We start from the raw sequence: 21,618 nt of genomic DNA on the forward strand, positions 1-21,618 counted from the left end.
TAGGAAGACCTTGGCTTAGGCCTTAGGTGTGTACCCCTCCCAGCCCCCCAGCCAGGGGGAACTGGGGCTCATCAGGGTAAATGGGATATGGGGGTGCTCTGTGAGACGTAAGTGTAGCAGGTAGACCAGCCCATATCCCCGCACGCAGGTAGTTCACTGACAACCTTTCAGTGTATGGCCAGTATAACCCCTTTAAATGGGGAACCCTGGAATCGCCTCCACAGGGGGGTGAGTCACCACTTCACGCTCCCCCCCCCATATAGGGAAAAAAAAGTCTAAAGGTTTCTACCCAAGGCCATAACTGCCAAAGTTGTGATGAATTGCTACGGAGAAGACAAAATCTGTCCATGCAGGAAAATGTCTTCCCAGTCCTTCAACAGCAACCAAAGACCATAGCAGTGCCCACTATCAGGAAGAAAAAGTTAACCTGCAAACAAGAAAACTTTAAACCAAGGGGGGGGGGTAGGGAAGGTGAATCTCCAGAACTGACTGCCTGGCTGTTGTCGGCTCCACTCCCTATTTATAAATGGGGCTGGCCCCACCTCCCAGCAAGAAACTATTTACTGAGGCTGGGTGTAAACCTCCGAATAATAACACTGAGAAGCAAGCCAGCCCCCACTTTTCTAGTAAGTTCCCTGGGAACTGTAGCCCCATGCGCGATCCCGCAAAGGGCACCCACAATGTAAAGTGTGAGTGCTCATTGCACAAGTGGGGAGCCACAACTGAAAAGGCTCTCTCCTTTGTCGCCACCCTCCAAACCTTCCTCAAAGGGAGCGTCCAGAGGAGCGCCTCAGGTAAGGCTCCTGTAATGTTGATATTGGGAGAGAAGTTCTGAAAGTTGTCAGAAGTTGGAGTCCAACAATGTCCGGAAGGTACATTCGCTCCGCCTGATTTGCTGTCCCGTGGGCTCACTCTGACCAGAGTTGAAAATTCAGGCTCAGTTTGGAGAATTTCTGCTTGGGGGAAATGCAATATTATTATATTATATTATATTATATTATATTATATTATATTATATTATATTATATTATATTATATTATATTACATTACATTATATTATATTATATTATATTATATTTAAAAATAGCAAAAATAATAATATACAAAAATCTGGGGGAGAGATAGCCACTTAAGGTGAGAAAGGTAAATAAACAGCCGAGTAAATTTGTGCTGCCTACAAGAATGAAGACAAGGGATTGCCACGAAGTCCAGGAAGACTTCTGCATACTGGAAGCGCTGCAGAGAAAATGGAATTCAATATTAGCATTCGAACTCTTTTGATGTTAATTAATTATAACCTCTCAGGAACAAGGTCTAGGAAGTGGGATGGTCAACTCAATTAAAATTCCTGCTAGATGTGCACCAGTGGACAGATGAAATGCGTGTGTGTGCGCGCGCGCGAGGGTATTATATATTTGAAATGCATTGTAATGGCATTATACAAATCGGAATCAATGGCACACCCTCAACCTTGAGAACCGCTTGCGTTCTCTTGTAGTCACGTTGTGTCAAAGACGCAAGCAGAGATAGAAATAGTCCGGCGAAGGGCAAAAAGAATTTATTAGAGGCATGGGAAGGTCTTTTACTCAAGGAGACATTCAGCATGGTTGGCTTGCTATTGAAGGGAAAGCAGGAGAAGACAAAAGGGACACAGTATCACAGGCAGACTCATGTGGTACGGCCTTGGACGGAAAGTACCATTTTGGGTTGAACCATCTATGGCGGAGGAAATTTCATGTGCAGAGACTCCTCAGCCCTTAGGAGTTGGCTTCTATGCTTGGCAAGGTCTCAGCCCATTGGCAGTGCCTAGTTGTGGCCTGCCCTGTCCTTCCTAATTTAATCACTGTATTTTTCGCTCCATAAGACACACTTTTTTCTTCCTAAAAAGTAAAGGGAAATGTCTGTGCATCTTATGGAGCGAATGTATGGTCCCTGGAGCCGAATTGCCCAGGGGCAAAAAGCGGATCATGCTGTTTTGTTTTGTTTTTAGAAAGTGGGTGTTGAAACAAAGCCGCTGATCGGCAAGCGATCGGGAGGGAGATAGGGCTGCTGGTAAAGGAGGCTGCCAGGGGACTGGGGGAGGTAAAGACAGCAAACTTGCAAGGAGAGGAGACAGGAATACTTAAACAAGCAATGAGGAGAGAAATTAGAAGAAAAGGAGGAGCAAAAAACTGCTCCAGTTAAGGAAAAGACACTAAGGCAAACAAGAGGGAAGGGGGTGTTGAAAGGAAACAGCTGATCAGCAAGCGATTGGAGGGAGATAAGGGAGGCTAGCAATAAAGGAGGCTGCCTGGGAGGGAGGAGGTAAAAGCCCATGGATCCTCAGGATTTTTGCATTGTGTCACCCCAAATTCACCATCAGCTATGTGATCGCACAATGTCCATGGCTACAGCCTGCACCAAAAAATCACACATCCACTGTTTCGTGGGGCCACAATGGCGCATAAACATGGTTACAAAGCACGGATCCACACGGATCCTCAGGATCTTTGCATTGGGCTACCCCCAAACTCGCCATCAAATCACATATCATGTCTGTGGCCACGGCATGAGCCACAAAAACCATACATCCACTGTTTCGTTCAGAATATTTTTTTTCTTGTTTTCCTCCTCTAAAAACTAGGCGCGTCTTATTGTCAGGTGCGTCTTATGGAGCGAAAAATATGGTAATTAAAGAAACAAACACCGAAGTTGTTCTTCCTGCTTTCCCTCATCCTGCCTTTCCTTATCCATAAAACTCCCCATGGGTTGTTGGCCGGATGCAGCAGGCCTTGTCTTACATTAGGAAGCTAACCTTGGAAAAATTTTCCTCACCAGGCAGAGGGTTTTCTCGGCAGTGGCACCCTCCCTGTGGAAAGCCCATCTCAGTTGTTAAGGAGAATGTTCCTCCACAAGCTTACTAACTGAAAACAGATAACCGGAAATATGTATTATTAGGCACCATTTAGGGGTGGAGGGAAGTCAAGATATAAATCAGGGAGTCAAGCCAGAAGTAGCAAAAGGAGATATTATTAAAATAAAAGATGTCAATAAGATGGCTTGAATTCCTTCTATAAGATGTGTATTTGAGAGAATTTTTCTTTTAGTTTTTCTTTTCTTTATCTTTTTTCTTTCTTTTTTGTTTGTATATGTAATATGAATACGTACACGTAATATGTATATGGCTAAATTAATAAAATGCAAAAAGTAGAACAAGCAAAACAACAACAACCAAACAACAAGGAGATAAAGAACTACACAACTTTTAGAAGACAGCACTGTTTCAGGGAGTTGTTAATGTTTGACGTCTTATGTTTCTATGTGTGCTGGAATCTGCCCAGAGTTGCTGGGGGAACCCGGCCAGATGGGTGGGGTGTTATTATTATTACAGTGGACGCTCGGGTTGCGAACGTGATCTGTGCGGGTTGCACGTTCGCAACCCACAGCGTTCACAACCTGCGTCTGCGCATGCGCAGGTTGCGATTCGGTCCTTCTCCGCATACGCAAAGCTTGGTTTAGCGCTTCTGTGCATGCGTGACTGCCGAAACCTGGAAGTAACCTGTTCTGGTACTTCCAGGTTTCGGCAGTCCGCAACCCGAAAAAACACAACCTGAAGTGGACGCAACCTGAAGTATGACTGTATTATTATTATTATTATTATTATTATTATTTCAACACCTGCCGTCCAAACTCCTTCTGGCTTCACCAGGCTTGAGGATCAGAGCTTCGGCCTGGACTTCTCAGGCTGGTTACAGGCGATCCTGTCCCTTGAGACTCATGGGGCTTCTCTGGAGTAAAATGGCTTGGGAAAGATCACAGCTCCGCTGTGGGCACGGCAGCTTCCAGAGGCACCATTCGCCCTCGCTGAAATGCTAAGTGCTATCATTACTTTGCAGGCTGCACATTAGAAGCCATTCACCAGCTGGGGTGCGGAAACGCATGCCCCCCCTCAAGCATTCTATTGCACAATTAGGTACATTATGGGGGTTGTTGTGTGTGTGGGGGGAGAGATGGTGTGCTTTTTTGCTGAAACATCCAGCATTGGCTACAGTCACAAACAAGACACTGTTCAACATGAATCATTCATAGGTTTCTTGTGTGGCAATTTCTATGTTAATTGCATATTGATAATTTTTTTTTATTTTTTTAAAAAATCTGCTAATGATTCCCTATGCAAAGAAATTCTGCTTAATTTTCTTTGGTGCCTGGGCTTCAATTAGTTTAAGATTGTGCCCTTTGTTTTCATATTTGGCACTCTGACAGGCTGGGAGCCGCTCATCATAATTTGGAAGACTGAACCAGAACTACTACTAATATTCCTCTTTATTCTCGCAGCGCAGGGACTACAGTACAGGAAGATCAGAATCAATACAGAATGTTGCCATTAAAACGCACACACAAATCAATGTCCCTCCCCACCCCTCCGTTCCAAAAAAATATTATGGTATTGTTTTAGTATAAGTATTCCTGCGAAGGTGGAAATTAGACTCGCCACTGAAATCATTTTTCTAATCCATGTGGATTGAATGAGATGAACTGAGCTTGTCTTATAAAATTCTCCTCTAATGATTTTGGTTGTGGCTCTTCTCCAGATAGCCTCCACATTCTGATATCGGTATCACCCTTGTTTATCTTGGAAGGTTGTACTGATGAGGTACTGAAGAAGAGTTAAGGGCAGAAGAGAACAAGTGTGGCGTAATGGTTAGAGTGTTGGACTAGGACCTGGGAGGCCAGGGTTCGAATCTCCACTCAGCCATACGTAAAGCTTGCTGGGTGACTTTGGGCCAGTCACAGTCTCTTAGTCTAACCTACCTCACAGGGGTGTTGTGAAGAGGAAATGAAGAGAAGGAAAACCATGTACACCACCTTGGGATCCGTGGTAGTTAAAGGTGGTACGGTATATAAAATAAAATAAATGCAGCCAATGGGTTTTCAGTCCTGTCTGGATGCTCTCCAACCCAAACAGAAGGCACTGAAGATCTAGAAATGCTGTAGCAAATTGTCATTAAGCTGACCCGTAACCTGAAATTTAAAAGTTTTCGGCATTTTTATTTTTACGGTTTTGGAAGTATATGTTTCTCTTTACCACAAAACGTTAATTTGTTAAGAGACCCCATAGTCTATTGAGACTGGGGTAAGGATCTGAAGGAGTCAGCATTTTATTTCATTTTGCTTGAGCTGCTAATATTTGTATCTAGCCATCTAGTCTAAATATCGGCACCCTGTAACATCAGCCTAGAATTACAACCTCCATGCTGGATATTCTGGTAGATCTCTCTCTCTCTCTCTCTCTCTCTCTCTCTCTCTCTCTCTCTCTCTCTCTCTCTCTCTCTCTCTCTCTCTCACACACACACACACACACACACACACACACTTTTGTTTTGATATCTAAATTCTTCAAATCTTTTCCAGAAAGGTGGGCTTTGTTTATTAATTAATAGAATGGGAAAATTAAGCACAATATATATTTCTTTTTAATAAGTTCCCCCACCCCGTCAGTTTAAGAAATTAATCTCCACCTCTCGATGGAAAAGACGCAAGTATTTAAGAGGTTGTATAATTGAGCTACATTTTTCTCTGCTTTATCTTTTTGTTCTCTGCTGTAATTATCATACATAAAAAATAAACAAGTTGCTAGAATCTTAAACCTCAGGTTTTTCTCCTTGTTCTAATATGTATCTAGAGAAGGTCATATGCCACGGTTTGTAAGATGATTTCGTGCAAAATGTATCTGGGAGCGAGCCTCTCCACCCGCCCCTGCCGGTCACTGAATCTTATCTCCCTCCTGCCTATGACTTGCAGAAGATGTTACATTGTTCGGAACATCAGTGTTTGGCACTTGTCTGGTCCAATGCTTGCTCGTCACCATCCTGCTGTCAACACGACACTGTGTACATGTTAGCAGCAGTATATTACTGTTGTCAAAAGGGCCATGCTGTCATGTTGCCGTTTAGACGTCAAAGATCTGGGTGGTGATGTTTGGCTAGAGCAATTCCGCTCAGCTCTGGGAACTGGAATATTGAAAAGTTAAGTCAGGCTTACTGTAAGATTAAATACCAGAAAGCAAACTGGTAATGGCCAGAGTCTCAGGGCCTAATTTTGCACCCTTCATCAACCTAGGTGCTGTGGTTTCAACACACATGTATGGTATGTTTAGCGGTGTTCCTATAAAGTATAACTGTTTAATTGACACTGAAATGGAGAACGCCTATATGTGTATTACTGAAGGTTTTAACACGGGGAGATTCCACTGGAGTATACTAAATGGTCTCTGAACTGCTTGATAATAATTAACTGTCAATGTTTTCTGCTAGCTAACACTGGAGTGTTTAACCTTAGATCAGGTGACAAAGGTATTTGGTTGCAAATCTGCATTTTGTTCTCAGGCTCTGTGAGAGTAAGTAAGTTGACTCTTTAGGAGCACACAGTCTCAGGCTGTAGCGAAGGCTGCAATGGGGGAGAGACAGAGTTATGATTTCAATCCTCTTTAAAGTTATTTCTAAGATGATGCTGAACCTGTGCTGGATATGCACAAGATAGTGAATTATTTTTTGGGTGTATCGTTTTTGCTTTCGGTTTTGTTTTGAATAAAGTAATGCAAATAAAACTTTAATTAAACTTATGGGCCTTGACAATGTTTTATTTCAAAAAAGGAGTCATAGATCATAGAATTGTAGAGTTGGAAGGGACCACAAGGGTCATCTAGTCCAACCCCTTGCAGTGCAAGAATCTTTTGCCCACTGTTAGGGCTGCCATACGTAGCTTGAATGTGCCCTTCCAAAATGGCGTCCATGTGGAATTTCCAAGAAGTGGCTAAAAGTGGTCACTCAAATCGGAAGTGTTATTTTTTTGGCGCTTTACCTTAAAAAGGAACTAGTGCAAATTAGGAAGGATATTAATGAACAACATATCCTCTCCTGCTTCCCTGAACATTCTCACATTCATTACCCCCTTCCCATGAGGGGGAGGGGTTATCTCTTGGGGGTAAATCACATCATTTGCATGCAGAAGATCTCAGGTTCAATCCTAGGTATCTGTCAGGGGCTGGACTGACGAGGAATGGTACTTGCTAAGAATTCTTCTTGTTTATCTGCTTCTTGGCTGCCACTGTGGGAGGGATCGGATTCTCTGAAGCCAGACAGCATCTCCACTTAAAATATATCAGGCAGCAGGTAGAATCATAGAGAGTTGGAAGTGACTATGAAGATCATCTAGTTCAACCCCGTGCGACGCAGGAATCTTTCACCCAATGCGGGGTTCGAACCCATAACCCTGTCATGTGGTAGACAAAAATCCCATGACTGCAATCATGGAGCAGGAATTCTAACAGTCAGATGGAAGATGGAGCACACTTGTTTTCTCTTGCTCTGGAGGATAGGACTTGAACCAACGGCTTCAAATCTCAAGAAAGGAGATTCCAAACAAACATTATGAAGAACCTTCTGTTGGTAAGAGCTGTCTCATGCTCTACCAACTGAGTTATCCCTCATGGTGAGGTGGTGGGAAACAGCACTGATCGAGGACCTGGAGACCTGCTGACAAAATATTTCCCTCCACAACATACGTAAACTGCCTATGCGCCTCTAAATTTTCAGGATTGTTTTTGTTTTCATAGAATCATAGAATCATAGAGTTGGAAGAGACCACAAGGGCCATCGAGTCCAACCCCCTGCCAAGCAGGAAACACCATCAGAGCACTCCTGACATATGGTTGTCAAGCCTCTGCTTAAAGACCTCCAAAGAAGGAGACTCCACCACACTCCTTGGCAGCAAATTCCACTGTCGAACAGCTCTTACTCTTTTGTCTGTGAAAATGCTCTCTAGTTTCAACCCAAAGCCCAAGAAGCCTTCTTTCCCATCTCAGACAGGCGGCAAAGCAAAGTTAACCCAACTTTGACAGGGCTGCTATTCATGGTCGATTGCTTTCGTAGCTCGGCAGGTCGCAGGTTCTCAAGACCTGCTGTAAATCATCGCTACATCCATGTATTAATAAACAAACCCTGATGCTCCCAATTAGTCATTAGTTTTGGCATTGTTTTGGCATCAGCACCTACAATCTGTCAATTTGTTATGGATCCTTCTGTGGAACCTGCACATTAAATTCTTGAAAGCAGCCAATAATAATGCTTGCCAGCTTCTCTCCCTCCTCCAAGGAGAAATAAGTTATCGTTTCAACACATCCTTTGGGTTAGTCCTACAATGCCACAATGTGAATGTTGCGTTATACTATTTTGGGGTAAAAAAAAAAAAAAGCTGGTTCTTTTTAGTGGCCTCTAACTTCTATCCCTCTCAACCCTGTCTTCTGTTCTAGAGTTCAGTGTGATGACATCTCCCAGACCTTTTGACAATTAATAATAATAATAATATTTATTTGTATCCTGCCCATCTGGCTGGGTTTCCCCAGCCACTCTGGGCAGCTTCCAACAAAAGATTTAAAATACATTTGTCAGAGCCACCCGTTGGTCCCAGCTCACAAGAGACCCAAGTCCAATCCAGTTTATTTACAAAAGTCTTTATTGAAGATCATTGCTCCTTTTACATTCCATCTCCGTGGCTCCACGCCTGTAACATTAGATCGCTGAAGTCCCCTCTGAATCCGTACCGCCCCTACACCAGTTTAAGAGGCTTGTGCTGGACCACCTCTTCCTCTCCTTCCTTTTCCGCAGGGTCTTTCTGCCCCCCTGGGTTCCCCCCCGCCGGGACTCGCCCGAGGCTGAATCCTCTGACGCCTCTGCCCCCCTCCTTCTTGCTTTGGGGCCGGGCTCCTCCCCAGGGCTCTCCTCACTTCCGCGCGCCTCCACATTTGAACTTGGCGCGCGTACGTTGCTCCTGACCTTTCTCTCGACCGCTACACTGCTCCCGGTGCTACTCTCTGCCCCTTCCGGCAGAGCGTCCTGCTCCGATCTCCTCCCCCTGTCTCCTTCTTGCTCTGCTCCCTCTGACACACTGGTAACTCCACCCCCTTCACTCCGTTTTGGCGGAGAAACCGGCTCCGATCTCCCACTCTCACTGGGGGCTCTCCTCTCGCTCCCCTGCTCCTGATTGCTTCCCCCTTGGGGTCCCCTTGGTCTGACCAGGGGGGCTCCCTTTTGGGAGTCCTCTGACTCACTGGACAGACTCACGGACGACCTTTGGTCATTGTCATCCTCCTCCTCGTCTCTCTGGGATTCTTCCCCCTCGCTCTCTGTCTCCTCCCCCATCTCCCCTTCTCTCCCTGAAACCCTGACATCCATCCCCCCCTCGAAGCCCCCCCTTCCCCCCTCCCGCCTGTCAGGTGCAGGTCGTGGGAGCTGCGGCTCTTCGGGGTTAGATTCAGGATACAGGTCGTCTACGTCCATGTTCTCTGCTGGCAGTTCTGTGTATGTGTGTTCGAACTCGGGTTCTTCAGCCAGCGCAGTCTCAGTCTTTTCTTCCATTGCTACTTCCTCTGGTGCTGCCCGCCAAGGCCCCATCATCCACCTCTTACGCCATTCCTCCTCTGGTTGCTCCTCCCACCAATAAGGGGTTTCCGTGTCCACCCCCGAGCACGATCCCCTGGGCGGGCTTGATTCTGGCGTTCCTTCCTCGGCGGAAGAAAAACCCCTGAAAGTGCTGTCTGAAACTGTGGGCGTAAAGAGCCAGTCATCAAAGTACTCGGCTGGCATGGGTCTATGTGGGAAAAGGGCATGGAACTCGTCTTTTAGAATAGGTTCGTCTAAGGCGTAGTCTGGCACCCAACTATTGGCACTGGCTGGGGCACCTTCTCTGGCGAGAAAGTATTCTACCCACTCTGCCCCCCATCTCGAGTCCAGGATCTCTGTGACCTCGTTGAGCGGTTCGGTCCCAGGTGACCCCCCCCCTTGGGCGACTCTCTGCGTGGGTCTGGTACTGTTTCTGACTCCTGAAACCTGTGTGGGGCTTTGTAGGGAGTGAGCACCGACCTATGAAAGACCGGGTGCACTCTGGAGCCTTCTGGGAGAGCCAGGCGAAATGCTACAGGATTGATCCTAGCCTCAACTTGGTATGGCCCCAGCTGCCTGTGTCCTAGCTTCTTTTTGGCTAACGATTTGGCTGGCATCGCTTGGGCCGCTAACCATACCCAGTCCCCCACCTGGATGTCTTCTCCCGCTCTTCTGTGTTTGTCCGCCTGCACCTTATAAGCTTGTTTGGCTAGCTCCAAATGTCTCCGCAGTTCCTCGTGCACTTCCTGCAACTCTGCTGCGAACTGGTCGGCCTCTTGTGGCACCCCCTCTCCTGGTGCTATAAGCCTCGGAAAGGTTCTGGGATGACGGCCATTGTTCGCGAAGAACGGCGTCACCCCTGTCGATGCGTGCTTTGTGTTGTTGTAGGCAAACTCAGCCATCGGCAGGTAGTCCACCCACGCTGCGGGTCGCTGATTGGCGTAACATCTCAGGTACTGCTGCATGATCGCGTTGACCCTCTCTGCTTGGCCGTTGGTCTGTGGATGTCTCGCCGACGCTAGGTCGATCTTGACGTGCAGGATACCTAGAAGCTTCTGCCAGAAGTTGGAAACAAATTGGCGCCCCCTGTCGGACAGGACGGACTGCGGTAGCCCATGCACTCTGAACACGTGGTCGATGAAGAGTTTGGCGGTCTGTTCTGCCGTCGCCACCTTGGCACAAGGAATGAAGTGCGCCATCTTGGTGAACAAGTCCACAACCACCAGTACCGCCGTCTTGCCCCTGGAGCTGGGCAGATCAGTAACAAAATCCAGGGCTACCCTCTCCCACGGCTGCTGCGGCGTCTCCAGTGGTTCCAGCAATCCCGCTGGCTTCTGGTGTACTGGTTTGGACCTCTGACAGGTGTCACACCTGGCGACGTAATCCGCCACCTCACCCCGCATCTGGGACCACCAAAAGTCCCTGGCCACTAATTCTATTGTCTTCTCCTTGCCGAAGTGGCCCGCACTGGGGGCGTCGTGCAACTGCTGCAGAACCTTTGCGCGAAGCTCGTCGCTTGGCACGTAGAGGGCACCCTTGCGAGTCAAGAGCCCGTCTCGCAACTGGAACTCATTGTCTCTCTGCGACCCCCTGCGCAGCTCCTCCATCTTGGATTGTGCAAATTGATCCACTTGCAACGCGCGTCGCACCGCGTCCAGGTCGACTGCGATGGCAGCGCACGCCCACGCCTGCGGTGCGAAAATGTGCTTCGCTGCTACTGGTGCCGTCTCCTCAAGATATTGCGGTTTCCTGGAGAGCGCATCGGCTATAACATTGGAATCCCCCGGGATGTATTCTATTCTGAAGTCGAAATCCGCGAAGAATTCTGCCCAGCGCATGTGTCTTTGGCTCTGCAGCTTCGCTGTTCGCCAATACTCTAAGTTCTTGTGATCCGTGCGCACCTGCACTGTGTGCTTGGCTCCTATGAGGAAGTGTCGCCACGCTTTGAAAGCTGCGTGAATGGCCAACAGCTCCCTGTCCCATATGGTGTAGTTCTGCTCCGTCTTGCTGAGCTTTCGGGAGTAGAAGGCGCCAGGCCTCCAATTCCCTTGCGGATCCTCCTGCAGAAGGACGGCTCCAACCGCTCTGTCTGACGCGTCGGTTTCTACCCGCATGGGCCTGCCGGGATTCACGTGCAGTAGCTGCTCCTTGGAGGCGAAGAGGCTTTTAAGCTTCCGAAAAGAGCGCTCTGCCTGTTCCGTCCAAGCGAACTTCTTCTTCTTGGAACTGAGGGTGTCCGTGATTGCTGCCGTCTCCTTTGCGAAACCTCTGATGAATTTGCGATAAAAATTGGCAAATCCGATGAATCTCTGGACTTCCTTCCGATTGCGTGGGCTCTTCCAGTCCAACACCGCTCGGACCTTGACGCTGTCCATGGCCAGCCCCTCGTCGGACAGCTTGTAGCCGAGGAAATCCACCTCCGTTACATCAAACTGGCACTTCTCCAACTTGGCGTAAAGCCTGTGCTCCCGCAACCTCTGCAGGACCTCCTTTACGTCCTTCTCGTGAGCTTCCGGCGATTCCGAGAAGATCAGGATGTTGCCGAGAAAACACACACACTTCTTGTAGAGGAGTCCCGCCAGCACGTGATGCATAAAGGCTTGGAAAACGTGGCTGCCATTTTGGAGACCAAACGGCATAACTCTGTATTCATACGTGCCCAGAGGCGTGAACATGGCAGTCTTCCACTCATCGCCCTTCCGGATGCGGATGAGGTTGTACGCTCCACGCAAATCCAACTTGGTGAAGATCTTACCCTTCCTAACGGTCGCTAGGAGGTCGTCAATCTTGGGCATGGGAAAGGCCTTGGGCTTAGTCAGTCTGTTTATGAATCTATAGTCCACAATGAGTCTTTTTTGGGGCGTGTCTTTCTTCTTCACAAAGAAAACAGGACTGCCTCCCACTGCTTTGGATTCCCGGATGAAACCGCGCTTCAGATTATGCTCTATGAACTCTCTGAGCTCTTGCATCTCGTCCTCAGACATGGAATACAGCTTTGCAGTTGGCAGTTGCGCCCCCGGCACCAGGTCGATCGCACAATCGTAAGGCCTGTGAGGTGGCAACTTGTCAGCTTCTTTCTCGCAGAAAACCTCCAAGAATCCTTCGTACTTGCGAGGCACTGCCTGCACCATGCCAAGTTGCAGCTGCTGCTCGGCCCCCTCCTCCTGATTGGTCTGGATGCAATGCTGAGCACAGTACGATGAGCAGAAGGTGATTTGCCGCTGGTACCACGCTACAGCGGGACTATGCCTCTCCAGCCAACTCATGCCCAACACAATGGGCGTGTCTGACAGGTGGGTGACATTGAAGCTAATTACTTCTCGATGATTTCCAATCTGCATCACCATGGGAGGCGTCTGCTGCACAACTTGCCCTCCCAGCAATTTCCTGCCGTCCACCGTGACTACGTTCAGAGGCGTCGTTGCAGGCAGGAGCGCTATGCGATGCTGCTTGACAAATTGCATTCCCACAAAATCCGCATTGCTCCCTGAATCAATCGTGATGGGAACTTCCAGGGAGTGTCCATTCGGCAGCTGAAGGGTTGCAGTGAGTTGCACTGCTGGCTTGGGTGGTAAAGGGTCTGTGCGTTGCAAGGGTGCTGGGGACTGCTCTACAGATTCGCCTGGCTGAGCCCCAGTAGCTCCGCTTCCAGCCAGGCATTGTCGTTTCCCTGAGGCTGCTCTCTTTGCACCACTTCCGCTGCCACTGTTGCTAGAGCTGCAGTGTGTTTTTGGAGCCTCTGGGGGCACTCTTTCGCCATATGCTGTGCACTGTCACAGATGTAACATTTCCTGGTCCCTCTAGGAGGCTTCGCCTTCACTGCACCGGAAACAGGGGCTGTGGATGGTGTCTGAGCCCTAGCACCACCAATTTCCATCGGTTCTTCTCCCTGCCTCCCCAAGGGCGAGGGGTGCGTCTGGCTGAAGTCCCTGGGGACAAAAGAGGGCGTTCTCGCTGGTGCACGCGCCTGGGGTCCCTCCCCATCGTGCCAAGGGCGTCCCTCGTGTCGTATTCCGATCGCAAGAGCCCTCTGCACCACGTCTTCTAGGGTCTGGGGTCTGTCTCCTCTGGCAATCTCATCCTTGATGGGGCCGCTAAGACCTTCCCAGAACAGATCTCTTACTGGTTTACTGTCCTTCTCCCAGCCCAACACAGTTAATAATGCGAAGAATCTGGAATGATATTGACGTACAGTGGCTTTGCCTTGCCGCAGTCCGTGCATCTGTCTACGAGCAATATCCACATCCACAGATGACTGGAAACAAGCATCCATCGCTTTAATAAATTCATCAGAATTGCGGCGGGCAGGGCCATCTTCGCGCCACAAATTGCGCAACCAAGCTCTAGCCTCTCCATGCAAATGCGAAATTATAAACCCCACTCTCTCCTCCTCATCTTTAAAATCATTGCGAAGCAAATGCAGTGCATACACGACATCTGCCCTGAAGTTAGGGTAGTTTTGCAGGTTGCCATCGAAGTGGGTAACTAGGGTGCCCCCCCGCCGTCCAAGTCCAACTCCCTCCGATCTGGATCCCGGGACCCCTGCCCCGCTTGCATGCTCCCACCTTGTTCGCAGGTCCTGGCAAGCCTTCTCCAGTTCGTCATTCTTCTTCTGAGATGCAATGACTGCAGCTGTGAGTTCGGTAACCTGATTCCTCAGCGTTAGCAGCTGTTCCTCCGTACTCATGGCTGCTACCGTTGGTGAGCTTTGCAAAAAAAATTTTTGCGTTCAAGTGAGGGGACTTACTGTCAGAGCCACCCGTTGGTCCCAGCTCACAAGAGACCCAAGTCCAATCCAGTTTATTTACAAAAGTCTTTATTGAAGATCATTGCTCCTTTTACATTCCATCTCCGTGGCTCCACGCCTGTAACATTAGATCGCTGAAGTCCCCTCTGAATCCGTACCGCCCCTACACCAGTTTAAGAGGCTTGTGCTGGACCACCTCTTCCTCTCCTTCCTTTTCCGCAGGGTCTTTCTGCCCCCCTGGGTTCCCCCCCGCCGGGACTCGCCCGAGGCTGAATCCTCTGACGCCTCTGCCCCCCTCCTTCTTGCTTTGGGGCCGGGCTCCTCCCCAGGGCTCTCCTCACTTCCGCGCGCCTCCACATTTGAACTTGGCGCGCGTACGTTGCTCCTGACCTTTCTCTCGACCGCTACACTGCTCCCGGTGCTACTCTCTGCCCCTTCCGGCAGAGCGTCCTGCTCCGATCTCCTCCCCCTGTCTCCTTCTTGCTCTGCTCCCTCTGACACACTGGTAACTCCACCCCCTTCACTCCGTTTTGGCGGAGAAACCGGCTCCGATCTCCCACTCTCACTGGGGGCTCTCCTCTCGCTCCCCTGCTCCTGATTGCTTCCCCCTTGGGGTCCCCTTGGTCTGACCAGGGGGGCTCCCTTTTGGGAGTCCTCTGACTCACTGGACAGACTCACGGACGACCTTTGGTCATTGTCATCCTCCTCCTCGTCTCTCTGGGATTCTTCCCCCTCGCTCTCTGTCTCCTCCCCCATCTCCCCTTCTCTCCCTGAAACCCTGACAACATTAAAATGTCAGACATTAAAAACTTCCCTGAACAGGGTTGCCTTCAAAATAAAAAAATTCCTTCCAGTAGCACCTTAAAGACCAATTAAGTTAGTTCTTGGTATGAGCTTTCGTGTGCATGCACACTTTAAGGTGCTACTGGAAGGAATTTTTTTATTTTGTTTTGACTATGGCAGACTAACACGGCTACCTATCTTTAACAGGGTTGCCTTCAGATATCTTCTAAACATCAGATAGTTGTTTATCTCTTTGACATCTGGTGGGAGGGTGTTCCACAGGTACTTATCTGACTTATTGAAAGTGTGTGGAGGTAATGAGGACACAGTTACCTGTAAGGAGGACTTGCTCAGAGTAGTCTCCTTATCGTCAAGATGTGGACCTAAAGCATCATCTCTGAGGTTTAATCAAGATCCTTGGACAATCCTTTGTCACTCTGAGACCGGGAGTCAGATGGAAGATGGAGCACCCTTGTTTTCTCCTGCTCTGGAGGGTAGGACTTGAACCAACAGCTTCAAATCACAAGAAAGGAGATTCCAAACAAACCTTCTGAAGAACCTTCTGATGGTAAGAGCTGTTCAATAGTGAAATGGACTTCGTTGGATGGTGGTGGACTCTCCTTCATGGGATGTTTTTAAGCAGAGGTTGGATGGCCATCTGTCATGGATGCTTCAGTTGAGATTCTTGCATAGCAGAAAGGAATATCGGAAGCTGCCTTACATTGAGTCAGATCATTGGGCCATCTGGTTCAGTAATGTCAGACCGGTTGTGGTGCTCCAGGATTCCAGGCAGCAACACAGCTTGTGCATGTCAGGGCTTCAACCTGGGACCTTTTGCCCGCCAAGCATGTGTTCCACCGCATTGTAAGGTAAAGGGACCCCTGACTGTTAGATCCAGTCGTGACCGACTCTGGGGTTGTGGCGCTCATATTGCTTTATAAGCCAAGGGAGCTGGCATACAGCTTCTGTGGCCAGCATGACTAAGCCGCTTCTGGCGAACTAGAGCAGTGCACGGAAATGCCGTTTATCTTCCTGCCGGAGCGGTACCTATTTTTCTACTTGTACTTTGACGTGCTTTCAAACTGCTAGGTTGGCAGGAGCAGGGACCGAGCAACAGGAGCTCACCCCATCGCAGGGATTCGAACCACCGACCTTCTGATCAGCAAGTCCTAGGCTTTGTGGTTTAACCCACAGCGCCACCCGTGTCCCTCCACCGCACTGTACGATGACCCTAATAGGAGGGTGAGCTTTGGCTGTGTGTTTGCTTGGCTGCTGCTCCCACAAATACCTGGCAAGTTGAAAGCTAAATTTAAGATAATCCACAATATGGTAAAGGCAATTTTGCAAATGGGTTTCCCTGACCCATAAGATCCATTGCTGTTTGTAGCTGTTTGAGTTTGCTGAATCCTTTGATTGTATCCCAAGGTGCAGTAAGTCACAGTGTGCAAGGGGACTCACTCCCCCCTTCCTCCCATGTTCTCTTAATTCTGTTCTAGAGCTTCTCCCAACCCTCTGGAGCAAATGTGAGGAGAGCATGGGAATGCTGGAGTGTGGGGGAAGCCCTATTGCTCAAGTAGAAATCATTGCCCTGATGGGATGCATTCCTCAGATACTGCCTGTTTGCCCTGTTCATTTTTTTATTCCTGCATGTGTATTTATATTGCTGTTTAACTGGCTTTATATCGTATTTTTGTTTTAATGACTTTGCTTATTGTTTTTAAGTTGCATACCACTTTGAAAATTTTAAAATATTAACCAGTTTAAAATGAATACATCCCCCTCCATCTCCTCTTTGGATTACTATTATTACTATCAACATCAATATTATATAGGACGACCACATACGCATGCTGGTTTGCAGAGTTCTATAAGCAAAAAATATAGGGACGCGGGTGGCGCTGTGGTCTGAACCATTGAGCCTCTTGGGCTTGCTGATCTGAAGGTTGGTGCTCAGTTCCCGTTGCTTGGTCCCAGCTCCTGCCAACCTAGCAGTTCGAAAGCACACCAAAAAGTGCAAGTAGATTAATAGGTACCGCTCTGGCAGGAAGGTAAATGGGGTTTCTGTGCGCTGCTCTGGTGTCGTTGTTCTGTTGGGCCAGAAGTGGCTTAGTCATGCTGGCCACATGACCCGCAAAAACTATCTGTGGACAAACACCAGCTCCCGCGGCCTGTAAAGTGAGATGAGTGCTGCAACCTCAGAGTCTTCTGCAACTGGACTTAACTGTCAGGGGTCCTTTACCATTACCTGTATAAGCAAAAAAGAAGAAGAAGAAGAAGTTTGGATTTGATACCAAGCTTTATCACTACCCGAAGGAGTCTCAAAGCGGATCACATTCTCCTTTGCCTTCCTCCCCCACAACAAACACTCTGTGAGGTGAGTGGGGCTGAGAGACTTCAGAGAAGTGTGACTGGCCCAAGGTCACCCAGCAGCTGCATGTGGAGGAGCGGGGAATCGAACCCAGTTCACCAGATTACGAGTCTACTGCTCTTAACCACTACACCACACTGGCAGGTCCCCTCAACATTTCAATGGTATATAGCAAGGACCTATATTTTGACTACAGAAGGTAGAAATGGGAGGGCAACTAGCAACAAATGTGAGCAAATGTGCACATGCATTCCTTGCACACATGTACATGGACAGTATTCTGTTTGGAATAATTCTCCTGCACTTCCACTGATCACACAAATCCTTCCCTTTCAACGTCTCCTGAAAATAAGACCCCAGCTTGTATTGCAGTTTTCAAGTGGTTATTCTCTTTCCGAGTCCATCATGGTTTAAGAGACAGTTCTACGGATGCATTTCAGCCTGGTCTTTCAGAAAACTCTGTGCCATTTGCTATGTCAGGAAACCTGCCCTAAATCTTCTCCCTCCTCCCACGTGAGACTGGGAAGCGTTCCGTGACTTTGAGATTCTTTAAACTGTCAAAGGTGATCGCCATTGTGTGCCTTTGCAGCAATGATTAATAAAAATAGCATTAATGGCCAGCCAAAGAAGGACCGAGCCATTTCTCTCTCCTGTTATCTTTCTGTCGCCTTTTGTCACCTGACTTCCGAAGACCACCTTCTGTTACAAAAGAGCACCGTGACATTTTCAAAACATGCGGTCCCTTGAGCCTGGAACCTAACGCAGACAAGAAAGCTCAGCTTGGTGCCAGCGTGGCTTTGTAAATTGCAGGCTTCTATTTTTTTTTAATATTATTTAAAAGGCGAGAAAGAAAGAAAGCAGGACTACAAGAGCAGCTCAAGGCACCCTTCAAAATGTTTCCCCTACACTTAAGGATTCAGTACTGCAAAGGTTTTATGTGGGTTCTCTGTCACGGGCTCTTTGGTTCCTCAGCATTCAAAAGGGCACCTGTCTGCTGATTTGGAACTAGTTGATCCTCTCCTCCAAAAATAACCTTTTACTGACATTTTAGTAACCACCCAGATTCAGAGCAATTGCTGAATGCTTTGTAGGACTGGGGCTGCCAAAGGGCCTTAGGTTCCTCAGGGGGTGGGGCCTGTGAGTGGAAGGGAGGTGCCTAGGAAACAAGTAGGCAGAGCCTACTGTCATCTGGTAAAAGCCTCATTGGACTTGTTATTGTTGTTTAGTCATTTAGTTGTGTCCGACTCTTCGTGACCCCATGGACCAGAGCACACCAGGCACTCCTGTCTTCCACTGCCTCCTGCAGTTTGGTCAGACTCATGCTGGTAGCTTCGACAACACTATCCAACCATCTCGTCCTCTGTCGTCCCCTTCTCCTTGTGCCCTCCATCTTTCCCAACATCAGGGTCTTTTCCAGGGAGTCTTCTCTTCTCATGAGGTGGCCAAAGTATTGGAGCCTCAGCTTCAGGATCTATCCTTCCAGGGAGCACTCAGGGCTGATTTCCTTCAGAATGAATAGGTTTGATCTTCTTGTAGTCCATGGGACTCTCAAGAGTCTCCTCCAGCGCCATAATTCAAAAGCATCAATTCTTCCGCGATCAGCCTTCTTGATGGTCCAGCTCTCACTACTGGGAAATCCTCATTGGACTAGAGTTGCCAAATTGCCTGAGTCTCAAACTCTGATACCATGTCTGCCAGCTGACTTGCTTTGAGTGGGACACCCTGGATCTACAGAAGCTGTCCCATTTCTGTTTCAAAACCTTGATGTCTCTCTTCTGTTTCTGCCATGATGAGGCCTCCACCCCTCTGCACCCACTGCAGTGTGGCCTACTCTGCAAGGCCTCAGATGATGCTCGCCGAGGCCACTGGTGTTCTTCCAGAAGTTGGGGAGGGTATGTGATACTCAGGGGGACAGAGGCTGAGACTGAAATCGGTGTGCCTGGCAAATCAAGTGGGAGCCAAGTCCAACCTTGAGAAGCCAGATTGGGCCTTTTGTGTGGTGGCACCTATCCTTGGGAATGTCATTGGCAGTGATCTACCCATTGGATTGACCAAAGCTGTTGAGCTTTTTGGGGGGAGTCAGACTCAAAGTTGTTGATCTTCTTCAGGGGAAGCTTCAGCAAAGTTGTTGAGCTTTTTTTGAGGGGTGGGGAGCAATCCGCCAGGATCAAGCAGGAACACCCCGTGATTGACCAGTAGATTGTGATCAACCAGTTGGACATCCCTGCTGTAGAGGGAAGTGAGGGGCAGATAGGGATTGTCAACCTGCTAAGGTGACCCATCTTGGAGAAGGAAAACTATGATTTCTAGGCAAAGGTCTGAGAGGTTTCTTGCTTTGTCCTGGAAAGCTCCTTGTGTAGTGCTGTATCAGAACAAATGTCAACCCACAGAAAACCCAACTGACATTTGTTCCAATTCAGTGGTTTTTCTGATTCATGGGTTTTCCTGGAGAAAGTGGCAGGACAAAAGGAAGCTTCTCAGATCTATACTAGAAGTCCAAGGACAAACAGAACTGTGGCTGATCCGTTGTTGGTTAAGATGCAATTCTGCTCTGGGGGCCCTAAATTGGCAACACACAGAACTCACTTGATAGGACCCACTGAGGCACTTACGTTTTGGTTAAAATGAGTCAATTCAACTCCAGACATTCTTATTTTTTACCTTTGGGGGGGAATAGCTCTCCATTGGTCTCAATCCTTCTTGTGCAAATTATTTGTTCATCCATTTAAACAATTTATAAATCACTGAACCCCATTGCTTTCAAGCAGTATGCAATAAGGTTACAGAAGAGATGCTAAGGAGAAAATCAGTTGAAATTAACCATAAGATAAAAAAAGCTTCCTTGAAATGTCTTATGAAATAAAATGAAAATATTGCAGAGAGGTCACTGGGGATGCTATTTTAGCCCTGTGGATGTTGGCTTGTGGTGTTTCACAAAGGTCACAGATCCTACATCTGAAGCCACTGGGAGAGATCAGTTGTTTTAGTTCTGGAGTGATGTTCCATCTTCACTCAAGTGTATTTTTCAGTTACTAAGCATTTGGGAGCTGCTGTCTTTGCCCTGGATCGAAGACTAGAGGCTCTGGTCAGGTGGACGACGCCAAGCAGATTGAACTTGAATCCAGGCAAGTCAGAGGTGATATGTGTGACTTCAAATGGACATATTTTGAACAAGTGGAATTTGATTCAAGGCACCAAGCTCTTGCGCACTGTCACAAAGTCTACCGTTCACTGGGATGAAGTCGAGCAAAATGCTTACAGTTCTCTGGGCTGATGCATTTTCATTCCAGCTTTCTTCCTGTTGCAACTCAGCAAACAAATAATAGTCAATTAAGAACATTGGAGAGGGACAAGGGTGGCGCTGTGGGTTAAACTACAGAGCCTAGTGCTTGCCGATCAGAAGGTCGGCGGTTTGAATCCCCGTGATGGGGTGAGCTCCCGTTGCTCGGTCCCTGCTCCTGCCAACCTAGCAGCTCGAAAGCACGTCAAAGTGCAAGTAGATAAATAGGTACCACTCTGTCGGGAAGGTAAACGGCGTTTCCGTGCGCTGCTCTGGTTCGCCAGAAGCAGCTTAGTCATGCTGGCCACATGACCTGGAAGCTGTACGCCGGCTCCCTCGGCCAGTAAAGCAAGATGAGCACCGCAACCCCAGAGTCAGCCATGACTGCACCTAATGGTCAGGGGTCCCTTGACCTTAAGATCATTGGAAGGGCTTGCTGGATTAGCCCAAAGGTCTACCTGGTCCAATATCCTGTGGGAAGCACACAAGCAGGACTTGTGTGCAAAACTGCTTTGCTCCTGTGGTTCCCAGCAACCGGGATTCAGAAACACACTGCTAACAACCAGCTGAATCCATAATACTAAGCAAGTTTTTAAAAATGGACTGTGCAGAGAGATTGGGCCAGCATCAGCCAGTGACGAAGGGTGGAAAGTGGTAAATGGCTAGAGCCACGGAGATGGCTATGTTCTTTGTTTTGGGAAACACAAATAGGGAGAGCAATGTCACACTCAGATCATCCTCAGGGGCTTCCTAGAGACTGACCGTGGTGAAAACAGAATGATGGAGTAGATGGGTCTTTGACCTGATTCTGAAGGGCTGTTCTTCAGGGTAACCTTAAAACCAGTTAAAACACACCATACGCAACACAGCAGAATAAAGCAATAGGCTCCGATTTCCAATTTCCAAAGGCTCAGGTGAATAAACATGTTTTTAACTGTTTATGGACTTCCCATAGGCATCTGGTTGACCATTGTGAGAACAGAATGCCATACTTGCCAAGTGTCCTGGAAAAAAACGGGA

This window comes from Podarcis melisellensis (assembly GCF_964234715.1).
Source record: "Podarcis melisellensis genome assembly, chromosome: 3".
NCBI classification, from domain to species: domain Eukaryota; kingdom Metazoa; phylum Chordata; class Lepidosauria; order Squamata; family Lacertidae; genus Podarcis; species Podarcis melisellensis.